A 13940-nucleotide genomic window follows, 5' to 3' on the forward strand; every position below is an offset into this window, starting at 1 on the left:
AGCCACGTCTATCCTAGTTACAGTAAAATGTATTGGAACCCAGAGTTACACTCAGAGAAAAAAGCCTTTCTCCTGACAGCATGCCTATAGAAGGGCATTTTTGGTGACAGTTTGAGGAAGGCTTTTCTTTTAAGCTATAAATAAAAGCTGAAAAATATTGTGTTAAACCGAAAAGACAATATACTTTTGAAAACATTCAAGAAAAGGTCATATGGAAAAGAGCATATTTGTTTACCCAGGGTTTTTTTAATGGCTTTTGCATGCAGCAGAGAACTAGAAAGAAAAGAGCACTTTTTTGGTAGGGTTGCATTTATAATAGGTTTTCCTAGAATGCTGCCAGCAAAAACTTTGCTTTTGGGCTTCAGCAACACAACGCAATTGTTGTACCTCTTGCCCCAGCTTCCCCAGCTGTTGGAGCTCTGTTATTTGCTGGGGGGCTCACTGCTGGAATGTATTTATTTTATGATGGGAATGTAATCCATTATATTTGGAAAGTATGACATTCAGTTACATCAGTGTGTCCAGGGATTAAGATTAGTATATTGTTTTATAAATAAAGGAGCCAAAGATCAGCAGTTGTTGTACTTGTGTATACCAACACAGCTTTATCTGAAGATGGGGAAAATGTGCAGAAGTTCCCCTTTGCTCTGTCTCCCTGACCCCTCTTTGTGTTTGCTAAGTTTACTCAAGTGCATCTCCTATTTTGAACAATTTCTTTTCTGGAGAAGGGTCAAAAAATTTCTTTTCCTCATTTACCTACATTTAGGACTGGTTTGACAGCAGGACCTTGTCCCTGTCCCCAGCCTAACACTTCCTCTGTTTTCTGTGTCTCATGGGGTAATTCACTGCACCCTGTCCCACCTGCCCACAGACTGGTGGAAAGCAGAGCTCCTCAGACCAGCAAAAATGTTGCCCCTCCTCAGGTCTTAAACACATTTTCAGTCTTGAAGACTTTCAATCTCAGTGCACTGGGAATCAGCTCTCCTGCAGGTATTTACTAAATGTTGTTCACATGTGGTAGGAGAGTCTGCAGGAAACTCCCTCGGGTGTTCCTTCTCTGGCTTCTGCCCTGGGGTGACATTCCCAGGGCTGAGCACACTTGCTGCTGCAATGGCCCCTTGACAGCCCACACCTCTGCCTGCTCCAGGGCACAGGCAGGGCCTGCAGCACCCTGACTGCCTCACCCACCTCTGCCCCCTTCCCCAGCCCACTTGCCAAAAGCCTCTGTGCTCAAGGGCTTTGGGGTGTTCATGCTTGCAGGGGCATACTTAAACAGTTCGGCTGCTGGCTGACCTGTGCCTGGGCAACCACTGCTTCTTAGTGCTGCTTAAACTGTTCAAACTTAAACAAAATTAAAAAAAAAAACAAAACAAAAAAACCAAAACCAAAAAACCCTGTCATTTCCAACCCTGACACAAATATTCTCATTTTTTTCACCCTCCTTCTGTCTGCCTGCCAGAACTTCTCCTCCAGGGTTTATTTAACCCAGTCCTGCTCTGGCTCCTTCACTGGTTCAGTCTTTTTTGGGAGCCAGACAAAAGTTCTCACCCAGCCTTAACTCTCCCCCTGCGGCAGACTGCTGCCCCCGGCCTCCGCTCCAGAGGACAAACTCAGTTTTCTTTGGGTCTCTGGAGAGGAAGAGAAGCAATACATATTATTATTCCTTCCCACCATGCTTCCCACCAGCTCCAGCTGGTTCCCAGGTCCCTGCAGGAGTGGCAGACATTAGGACATTTTGCCCTTTTACTTGCTCCAAGTTCAAGGATGAGCGCTTCTTTTTGAGCTCCTCAAAATCTGGACAGTGCCTGTGAGTCAGTGCATCCTCCAAAGTTGTTTCATTGACACTTACTGGTAATAACTGACCACATAAACTGCACCTTACATATAAAAGTGCAAAGCTACGGACAGCATTGAAACAAGAATTTTCTACAGATAAAAAAAAAAATAGAGTGCTCTGAAGTTGGCCACATTATTAGTTTTTAAACACCTTGGAAATATTGCCTTCTATTAATTCTATTTCTTTTTTTCTGCTTGAATAATAGATATTGTATACTGGCATGACTTTCACACCTGCAGGAACAACTAGGAAGTAATTAGTAAAAGTTGAAGCAGTGCTTTAAATATATGATTCTTACAAGAAAAGGGTAGACATGTGAAAGCTCTCCTGATTTATATCCACAAATTCTTAGAATAGCTTTATACATTGACAGGAGGACAAATTTTAAAAACAACATTGATGACTTTGGACTCCAGTTTTGCCAAGAATAATATCACACAAGAAGTCCAGTGATGAAATGTGCTGAGAATATGTCCTCTGGCACTGCTCCTTTCCATGGCTCCTCCTCCAAGCATGCAGCATCTCATTAAAACGTGTACAAATGGCAAAAGATGTTTCAGTGCTTTCCAATTCTTTTTTACAAGATTAGAGACTTATCAGGCTTTTGATTATCTCCAGGATTAATGGCATACATTAATTAAACTGTCATTATGCCTCTTTTTCCACCCTTTGTAAATATAAACTTGAAAAGTAAGAACAAGATTTTTATCTGTGTTTATGGAACAAATGCCACAGGACAGCAGCTTTAGGGGGTGGGGAACATGTGCTGATTCCACGTTTTGAAGGAGAGCTCATCAGCCCTCACAGTACGAGGCTGTAGCACCACACGTAGCTACTGCTGTGCCTGTTAATGGGGATAAAGGTGGGGCAGCCCCTGGGGGCATGGGGATGGGTGGGCAGGGCTGTGTGCCAGCAGCACGGCTGGGGTGGCCGTGCCATACACCTGGCTGGAGCCACTGGCATGTCCCCTCCCGTGTCTGGGGGACAGATCTGGGGAATGCAGAGAGAAATGTGTTTTCAGCCAAAAAATGGCTCTGCAGTGAGCTGCACTGTTGTAGCAGGCAAGCACCATGTGCAGGAGCAGAGAGAGAATTGAGGTGGGATTAGGAAACTGGCTGATAAAGAGCAACTGGTTTTGGCTGAAAGCGGATGGATACTCTTCCAGTCCCGCTGTGTAGCAGCTAATCCTAAATGCACCTCGCTAAGAGTTTGAGAAGACTTTATTTTAAAATAAATAAACACATTTATTCATAGTGTTATTTTCCATAGATTTGCCAGAACTGGGAGCTGAAATTAGCTAACTGCTTATACAAACTAGGGCAAGGAGCAAATGTAATCCACAGTCACCACTGCTTCTAGACACCAGAGATCTTTCACTCAGTCTTTAAATGACATTCCAATGCCATTCAGCCAGACAGAGAAGTTCTCCTTCCCTCTTGATTGACTTTAGGTCTTGAACAGAGGACTCAGAAATCTGCTGCTTCAATTGCCAGACAAAGTCCCAGAGCTACAAGTCTGTGCCACAGCAAGGGACCATCCTTTCAGCTTAAAATACTCAGTGATTCTGTGATCCTCTATGGACAGAGCTCAGAAAAATGAAGCACCACAAGCTATGACCAAAGAGTTACAATGGTGTACATGAGCATCCATTAGTGCAGTAAAATATCACAGAAACATTCAGCAAGATGGACAGCATGATCATGCTAAGGACCCTAAGCCAGGAAAAATGCTTCCAGTTTTTTGATTGCATATTCCAAAAGAAAAACAGAAGATTAGAGGCAAACCAGCAGCAGCTCTTTGAGCTCATTGCTGGACAGCATGTTCCTTCACTGATAGTGAAAGACTGTACAGCACAGGGACACAAACTGCTGAGCCTGTTCTGTTTACAGCTTCAGGGCCACAGATGGGTGAAGGGTACAGCTGCAAAAAGATATTCTGCCACAGATGAGCTCAAGGGGAAGAAGTGTCTTGTGTTTGCAGCTAGGATGACAACTTTTATTGCCCACTTACGTCTGGTTATGACATCAGTATTAAAAGTGGGGGTTAAGCAAGCACCATCTCACCATTCCTGAATCATTCCATAATGCTGAATATGGTCAAGAAATGTGTTTCTACAGCTTCCTTTTCCAGTTCACTATTCCTCAGGACTAACATTAACATGAAAATCCTCGAAGGGAGGTGTAGATCTAGCACATGATTCCTGGCTCTCAGAACTGACCAAAAAGAAGGTGGAATATGGAGACCAGGGGAGATCCCTCTGGTGCATTAATCCCATCACCAAGTGAAAAGAGCTGTAGTCCAGTGCTGGCAGCCAGCACAGGAACACACCTCCTGTTGTTTCTCCACCAGCCAGAAACAGCCCCTTTGAAGATTTCACACCCTGAGGCCTTCATTGCAGAACTAAATGCCTACACTTGAATTATTTCCATTGTTTGGCAACGCTGAAGTGATGCAACAGCTGAATCCATAAGACATTTCCTCATGTGAGGTTCACAGAGGGTTTATCCCATCCCTCTGTGCAGTACAGTTGAGCTCACCTGCGCTGCTTGTCCCTTCCCAGCAAAGTGACATGTCTGTGCTCACTCAACACAGAAAGGCCATTGTGGAAAAGCAGTGGAGGACTAGTAGTACCAGCGTGATGCCAGTAATGACTTGATTTGCCTTAGTTATAACTCAAGAAGACTTTTGAAATAACTTGTCCCACCCAGCTGAGCAGACTGACAAGAGGTGGGGACTGGCAGAGCTGCTGCTGTGCTGCTTTCACACATTCAGTCTGGACAGCAAAGGGTTACCTGCAGAGGTAATGGTGGGAAATCAGCAGGCAGAAGGAAAAGGAAGGCAGCACCAAGCAAGACACACCAAAAAAAATGAGAGCAGAAGCATAGAAATGTAGTTCCCTTGAAGACCTGAATGAGTGGACAGCCTTCAGAGGCTGTGCAGCCCCTCAGAACCATCCTGTCCTTCCTGCGTGGAAGGATGTGAGTGAACTTCAGGCTGCCCATGCATCCTTCTGGATCCAGTGGCCACAGAGGGTTTAGAGGCAGTAAAGTGCCAGGGACTTCAGAAGCCAAGTGATTTCCAGCTGCCACCCCTCTTGAGCTCCTTTTGCTGGTGGCTGCTGCTGCCAGACCTGACTGAGAAGGCGCCTGTTTTTCTTTCATTTTTGGTCAACATCTGAAAGGCTACAGATTTTTTTTCTTGCCCTTTGGATCACTCTGTTGATGTTAAGATCTACTCTTATGAAACTTTTTCCATTTCCCCAGGAAATATTTTGTGTTAATATATTCTTATCCTTTCCTTATTGATTTTATCTGCATCAGACTTTTGCCAAGTCTAATTTTTAGAGCCTTACGTTTATTGTCTTAGGTCCCAGTTGTTGTTAAGTGTTTTGCTGGGCTCCTTTTTTTTTTTTCTTTCCATGATGCACAGTGCACTTCTTTTAAGTGAGGCACAGCTAAGAGGGGTTTATTATTTCAGGGTAAGTCAGACTGTTAGTGTGGGCTAGCAGACTGGATAAATGTGTAAGAAACAGGGCATATTCCTATGTGCTTACATCAGGGGGCTGAGGCCAAAAGAAAGCTAAATGAATTATTTTAACTAATTAGTTAAAATAAGAAGGAAAAGAGAAGGGGACACATGTGAAGCCCTAGGCAGTGACTGTTTTTACTCATTCTTCTGGCTATGTGGGTTTGAGCATCAATAAACCATTTTGTACAAACAAGTAATTTAGTCACAAATACCTTGTATTTTAGGAACAGCCTGGATGCTGGGCCTGTAGCTTTGTCACTTGCTATTGCCTCTTGCCTTTCCAGAGCTCTGTGATGGTGCAGGACAGGATGGCCCCAGGGACAGCAGGTGAATACCCCAAGCTGGGGCGTGCTATTAGGTCCACCCCTTGTATTGGTCATTTCTTTGCTCTGCAGTCATCAGCCCATGTGGGATGCCATTTTTAAGGCCTAGCTCCTGGAAGCTGGAAGCAGGTGCCGTCTCTGCCAGGTGCACACCTCATCTGCAAAATCCAAACCTGACAAGAAATGCCTTTCAAGTGAACTCATGGAATTCCATCACCTGCCTGGGACTGTGGACATGCCCTGGAGAGCCCTCACTGGGCTCTTGGCTCAGGCAGAGCCTCCAGCAGCTCATCCACCACAGCTCCTGCCAGGCTGTTTGTGTGGATGGTGTCCCCATCTCTGATGACAAAGACAGACTGGGCAAAGGTCTGGCATTAGCAGCAGGGAGCAACAGTGGCAGTGCCATGGTGGCCCAAGGTGCCCCAGCACCCCCTGAGAGACAAGAGCCCTGCCTGGGAAAGCATTAATGCCAGGGAGTGAGGGAGGGAGGGAGGGGGAGACTGAGCTTGGCCAGAGACTCTGAAATGCCAAGTGACTCAGTGGGTGCCACGTAAAGGATGTTCAGATTCCAGGGGAGAGGAAAGAGCTGTTTTCCCAGAAGCTCAGGGAGGTGTTATCACAGCAGAGCTGTGATGATAGCCATTTTCCCAGAATATTGGGAGTGAAAGATACCCTGGATAGTAAATGTTATTGATACCAGCAATCTCCAGAGCCTGTTTGATTTGCAAGGGCCTATCACCCAGCCTTGGTCTGCCTTTGATGTGCGTTCCTGCACATGCACAAAGCACATTCATTTCCTTTTCCAGTGTTTCATCTGCTGCTAGGAAATCTCTCAGCCCCTCAGACAGGCCTGTGGCTATTAAACCAGTGTTTTAAACCAGTTTTCACATTACTGAGAGCCTTAAAGAAACTCTGCTATCTTTCTGCTGTACTGCATACCGGTGTTTTACCATGATGGAGAGAGTTAAAAATTCCCACAGTGGAACCTATGGCTTATTTTCAGAAATTAGCCACCATCATCATTGCAACTACACAAAATATGCATCTGAAAATTGACTTCTTGCCAAAACCCACTGTGAAGCCCCATTTTCTAACACTGCAGTATAAAACAGTGCTTCCCTCTCCCTCAGAGGAGTCAGAGGGTGCCACCAAAGCACACAACAGGAAGAATAGAAAAAGGTACAACTCAATTATAGTCTGAAGGTGCTCTTAAAATGTGCAGATTTCCATGTGGAAATGTTAGCTGCAGGTAATATTAGCAAAGACGTGTTTCCATAAAACACTTTCACAAGAAACATCCCTGTAAAAACTAACATTTAAGGGAGACAAAGCAGCTCTCTGTCATCATGCTGTTTCCTGTGCCACTTCTTGTGCCATTTTTTGTCATCACATAATGCTTACAGCAGAATGACTATAACCAGCCTGCCAGGGGCATTACTGTTTCTCAGGGTGCACCACTATGCCTTCAGAGATTGGTGGCATGAAAAGACAGGCAAACAAGTTGCAATTTATATCTGCTACCAGGAATGTACAGTGGACTAGATGAAACCAGAGGAAAGCAGAGGTAATGGAAGTAGACAGGGCTTGCAAAAGAACAAGCTGGGACCAAAGCCAGGGTGGAATCGTGGACAAAGCAGGTCCACGTTTGAGGATCAGGTCATGATTCAAAACTTCAGTGTGCCTTGAGCATGGTACATCCAATGGGAAAGCAGGAGTGCAGTCTGGAGTGACAAAAATGTCAGGAAACCTTAAAAGCAGAAGGGTGGGGAAGAGAGCATTTGGAGCAGGGTAAACAGGTCTGAGCACTCCCTGGTGCCTGTGAGCCCTAAGCCTAATGCTGAGCCTGCTCTGAGGAGCACTCAGTACCCTGCTGGCCTACAGGCAGGGCTCAGCACCTCCTGGGGATGCCCACAAAGCCTGGGCACACCCTTCCTGGCCTGTGAATGTGGGAGCTGGTGGCACTGCCCTCTGGGCTTCAAGATGTGTGGAACTATAAAGCCATCATGACCATGGGAGGTGTCATATAAAGAGAGTCACAACCGTGAGTAATGGGAGAGGAAAACAGAGATGAGAGCAAGCAGAAAAAGGTTCAGCAGAGTAATGGGACAGCCTCTCCTGGAGCCTTGTATTGCTAGGCAAGAAAACACAGCATGGATCAGTGCTTTAGCTGAAAACAGGTTCAGAAAACACTGACAAGTCATTCTGTGTTTTGAGGACTTCCAACACTCAGATGCCAGCTGAAAAATGAAGAGCTTTAAAAGAGAAGCAATGCAAATATTCTTGACAAACCTCCTTGGCATGGTGGCAGATCAGCTGTGCTTTGTTGGGGATTCAGATGCAGCCAGTAAGTTCAGAGTGGAAGAAGGGAAAATCCCAAGCTGACAAAGAAGCACTTTGGAAAATGAAGACATGGAAGCATTGTTCTGAGCAAGCCTGGCCAAGGGTTAGGTATACAGCCTATCACACCGATGATGGTGGTGTCACCTAACACTGATTTCCAACACAGGGGACTAGCTGACAGAACAATGTAGAGAGATTTGCAGATGACATTTAGAAGAATAAGGATTTACCACCATGTAGAAGAAATCAGCCTGAAATGATTCTGACCAACACTGCAGGGCACCAGATACCCTAAAGGGCAGTGGGGAATCCTTGCATGCAGCCATCCTTTTCCAAGGATGGTGTCATCAGGTATGGTCTTATGAGGAAGGCAGCTCAAAGATGATTTCTGAAAAGAGGGAGACTGATGTCTGGATGGAATGGAGTGCTGCAGGCCTTTGTGAGTTGGTCTGATCTCAGGTATTACATGAGCCAATAGATATTCAGATCTATGGTTCATATGTCTGGCTACCAGAAATTATCCATGTTCCAGGATTTCTAATGCAATTTGTACATCCAGGATTAAAGCTCACCTTATTAAAACAGAACAGCCTTCAAGTCCTAATTGAAATCACAGGTAGCTGTTTTAGTCTGCCAAGATGGGGCAGATCTAGGATCTACTAGGAGCTTTACTGGAACTCTCTTACTAGGATAATTCCAGCAGAATGACCTCTGTAAATTGCACATTTTTTCACTGTTGGAACTGGGAGGTCTCAGAAGAGTGTAACTTGCATTTTCCCTTTACTCAGCATCTGTCTTGATGTTTTGATTACTTGTCTGATAAGTTAAAGAAATCTAAACACTGATGAGAGCCAGGACCATCCTGCCTGTTGCTTTGATATCCCAGATTTAACTGCAGCATTAGATGAGTCTGTTCCCACAAGAAGACTTCTGATGGGTTTCAATGTGTACCTCCAGGGGTGAAGTGATCATCTGCTTTGGCTGCTCCATGGCAAAATGGACTGCCCTAAAACATGAAATCTCCATTTGGGAGACTACAACTAGAGGGGCTACTCACTTGAAAAGCCTTTGATGAACTGGTAACACACATCAAAAAGACAGACTATATTTTTTAGTTGATTGGAGCAGCATCCAAGCTCCCAGCATCAAAACAATGATCCAGAAGAAGAATGTCTATGGTCTCTTGGAAGATACTATGCAGAAATACCACTTATACCACTATTCTGTCACTTATTTTGGATTAGATAGACAGATGACATTGAAAAAGATGTCCCAGGGCAAAGGGAATACAAAAATTACTCTAGTTTTTCAAGAAAATAGGTGATTATTGTATTATGTCCCTATACAGCAACCTAGTGAAAACACTATGGAAATTACTTGAAACATTATTTGAAACATTCCATTATTATTATGGAAAATACTTGAAACATACATGAAGCATTCCAAGACACTTGGGTACTTAAAGATACCAAAATTTGTGTATGAGGAGTAGAATATGGTCTTCCATTTATTGCTCTGATAAATGCAGGCATGTTCCCTGAAAGCCAACTTACATTGTACTACTTCCTGCTATCCTTGAAATACTTAATTTCTGAAGACTGCAGGATCTCATTGTTTACATCAATGAACTTGCCCTTAGTATGAATTTCACCTCTCACTAGCAAACTCCAGAACATCCCTGGATGCACCAGCAAGAATGGTATTTTCTTGTTCATAGAGTAGGAAAAACATGCCTTTAATGTTGTTAACTCAATAGAACCACATGATATTATGTATGGTAATGCATCAGCTGCTCCAAGATTTGGCAGAATAACTGCAGTGTCTCCCCATCCCCCAAAATAATGTTTTGATTAGTGTTTCTAACCTTCTAAACCCAGGGCAAGGAGCATTCTAGCCTGGGCATGGTGTCAAGTGTCTTGGCTGTGGTAATGTGGTATGGCATTAAACAACAACAGCTGAATGGGAATGAGGACAAGCTGCAAGGAGGAAACTTCTCACATGTCAGGATCTGTCACTACCTGTGGGACATGTGAGGGCACTGAGAGAGCTCTAAGATCATGCCACTTAGCTGCAGTACACAGGGAGTGGAAAGGAGTTTCTTTGGCTGACCCGACTGGGCCAAACAAGAGGAAAACAATTAATAAAGGGTATAAAATGGGTACTTAGACTTCCCTGTAACAACTGGGGAAAAAATGTAAGGGATGAAGAAATTCAATGATGGAATTTAAATTATTTTTTTTAGGGCAGAAGTAGAGATATTGCCAGGAATGGATGTGATGACAAAGATGACAAGAGGAGTTACCTGACAGCAGCTATTTATGCATGAAGCCCCACCTGATGTGGCTGATGGAACAGAGCACCCACAGGCAAGTTGTAGCACCAAATATGGACAGGACACACATCATTGTGTGAGAAAGGGAGCAGGAGAAGTGTGGTATCAAGAGAAGAAAACAAACAGTGAGGAGGGAAAAGTAAAAGTTTATACAGGAGTACAAAGCAGAAATAAAGCCCTGAAGAGGATATGGTTACACTGAAAAACAGAAGAGTAATTTTGTTGACCAAAATAGAGTAAGACAGAAAAGATACAATCTCCAGAAATGGAGCAGAGAACAGGTAGCAGACCATCAGTGTCTATCTTAGTCATCAAACTGAACCAGAGTTTAGGATGTGACTCAGAGTGGTGTAATCATGAACTTCCCAAGGTCTGCTTGAAGAACGGGATCTTAGCTGCTCCTAGGTATACTAGCCAGGAGATGCTTTCAAAAAGCTGCTGAACAAACAAAAGCAATATACAAAAGCAATACTATTTTAGACTTGACTTCAGTAAGTAGGAGGAAATTATAAAAGGCCTGATTATAAAATATAACTTTAGCTAAAATATTAAACATTCATATTTTCTGGAAAGACTGCCAAATATAGGTCAATAAACAAAAATTACAAGTCCAAAATCATGAGCTTTGGTTAAAAAAATAAAAATGGTGAAGCTGACTGAGACCTGAATGAGGATTTTTCTTGGTACTTCTTTAAGCCAAAGATACAAAAACTACTTGTAGGGAGAGATAAACTTAGAGATGCAGAGAAGCACTCCAGGCTTAATTGACTGAGTATCCTCTCAAACAAGACAGTAGGAATAGTCCTTTCAAAATAGAAACACTTATGAGGATATAAAGATGTGGTCCTTAAAGAGCACAAACAAATTCTTAGGAACAAATAAAACCAAGCTTTGTACATCAGGATGTGGAGATGTAAAGTAAGAATAAGCCAAAACTCAGGTTTGATCTTGCAATGAAAATGAAAGATAAAACATTTTTTCAGTAGCATAATAAGAAAAAGTAACAAGGAAAGATGTGGAGCCACAAAAGAGTAAGGACTAAATAAAAAATTGACTAAAAATTTAATTCATACATTGACTTAGATTGCAATTAGAAAAATGGAATAAAGCATGGAAACAAGCAAGGAAACTAAAGAAAATTATAACCTTTGACGTGTAAACAAAACTTCTAATAGTGGACTTCTGTCTCCTAAATTCTAGAAGTAGTTACAGTGAATGACAATTTTGGTAGCCACAGTTTTGGTATCAAGTTAAAAATGTTGCAATTATGAGTAGAGAATAGCAAATATGATTTTTCAGGAAGGAAAAAGTAGTGGGCTGGGGCAAAAATCAAAAAACCACCAACAACCAAAACCAACCAAAAAAACCAGAACCCAACTGATGGAATTCCACTGAGTGTCAGCTGGTATTTTGATACTCTGTCAGATGGGAAATATAACTCAGCTTAATAGAACTCAGGAAGGTAGAGGATAGAAATGGGATCAAACATTATACCAGGCTTTCACAGTGAGAAGGTGAAGCAGATCATATTGAAAAGGAAATTACTGGGCTGAAATACCTTGTTAGGGTTTATAAAAAAATCAGACTTGGTTTCATCTAATTAAATGTTTTCCTCTGAGACTTCAGCAAATACTGTATTTTTCCAATGGCCTTTTCTAGAGACACAAGTAGTCTGTGATTGTCAGCACAATGCAGAGCTAGAGTATCACTAAGGAATAAAAGGTGACCTTGAGAAATAGGTAGCAAGAATGTTTTGAACATTAATACTGTGAAGGGCACTATCACTTGGGGATCAAAAATGATTTTTGCTGATTCTAAAACAACAGAAGGAAATGGCTTAAGGGGAAGCCTACTATAGTGGTATGATGTTAGATGGGAGTGAACCACTGCTGCCACACAGCCATGAAAAAAGCAAGGATGTGAAGCCAGCAAATTATGAATATTGGCGTGTCACACTGTGAGGTCCAATCTGAAACACTGTGGACATTCCTGGGCATCCCTGTCAAGAAAGATTAATTGAAACAGGAGCAAATAAGACAATGGTCAGACTAATGGGGACTATCCTACAGGAGGGACCGGCGCCTGCTTAGCAGGGAAGAGAAAAGGAATACAAAAGGTTTCTAAAAATACATCAAGAAAGAGTAAACACCAGGAGAAAAAAATATCTATATAAGGGAAAGTGGCATAAGATGGAAATCTAAACTAGTTACAAACAACATTAATGTGGATGATAGAATTTGGCTTTCATGACTCAGAAGGCCAAGACTGGCACATCCTCCCAGCAGTAGCGCTGGAACAAGAAATTTGCCTGGTATACATGCAGCAGGATCCCTGCAAAGAAGGGATCCCTGCACCCAGCAGGGCTGCCTGAGAAGCAGGATGCTGTGCTTTGTGGCCCTGTGTGCTCCCAGAGGAGGAGGCAAGCCCCCATTGCTGGTGGCACAAACACCACAAGAATCCCTACACGTGAGCAGTCAGCCTGGTTCAACTGGAGCTCTGCAGCTCTCCCTAGACCTTGAATAAAATGCTGTATGTGTGAAAATCCAAAAGTGTTCACCTCCTGCAGCCAGCAGTGTCCCTCACTCCTGTTCTGCTTTAGCAGTGCAATTAATTCCTCCCATTTTACTGAGCACCTCTCCATGTGAACCTGGCTGTTAAGCTTTATGCATTGTTATTATATGTTTTGTGTGATTACACTATGCCACTGCAGGACATGCACCACTGACACCATTCCACAGTGGGGGAATACATACTGTGCCCCCTTTTTTGGGACTGCCAGGTCTCTTGACTGCTAGAAACATGTATTCCCTTAAAGTACCACCTTCTTGCAGTGGAAGGTTATCTGTTACAGAAAAAGTTACAGAAAAATCATAGTTGCCTGGGTCATGCACTAAATAATAAAGCTATAAGCTGTGCATAATTTTACAATGCATTTTCCTTGTAACAGTAAATGTCTTCTGTAATACAGAGAGTGAATTATACCAAAACCAGTCTAAAGTTAGTGCCTACAGTGGATTAGGTGCTACCATCATTTTATCATAGACATGTGATTAGGGGAACTGCTTTGTTTAAAAGTTACAAAATCTTTTTGAAGTCTAAGCTTGGATGAAGCTAATCTGCACAGGAAGCAAATATTTTTCTTTCTTTATATGTCACTGCTGTTCTTCCATTTCAGCTTCCTAAGAGTTTGTGCCTTTTAAAGCAAATAAATATACTTCAGGGATGATGGGAACTGGGCAGATGTGTATTCCTCATCTTGCACAGCAATGGATGTGCCCAAAATCTTTGGGCTTGCTCTAGTGCCCACTCCAGAGCACAGAACCTTAAAAGTCAGATACTCATGTTTCACATTAACTGCAAGTGTGTGAATAACTTGAGATTCACTAGGCCTAGGATTTAGGAAAACAAGAAGAGAAACCAATACTTGTGGCAGAAAATATAGGAGATGAGGAGAAGCAGGGGAATCTTGCTAGAAATCTTGCTAGAGATCTTGGATAGCAACTAAAGGAAAAAGAAAAGAAGTGAGAAAGCTGAGTGAGAAAGACATGAAGTACCCACCCATCCAGGAGCTGGATCAGAG

This window comes from Molothrus ater, chromosome 1 (genome assembly GCF_012460135.2).
Source record: "Molothrus ater isolate BHLD 08-10-18 breed brown headed cowbird chromosome 1, BPBGC_Mater_1.1, whole genome shotgun sequence".
In the NCBI taxonomy this organism is placed as follows: domain Eukaryota; kingdom Metazoa; phylum Chordata; class Aves; order Passeriformes; family Icteridae; genus Molothrus; species Molothrus ater.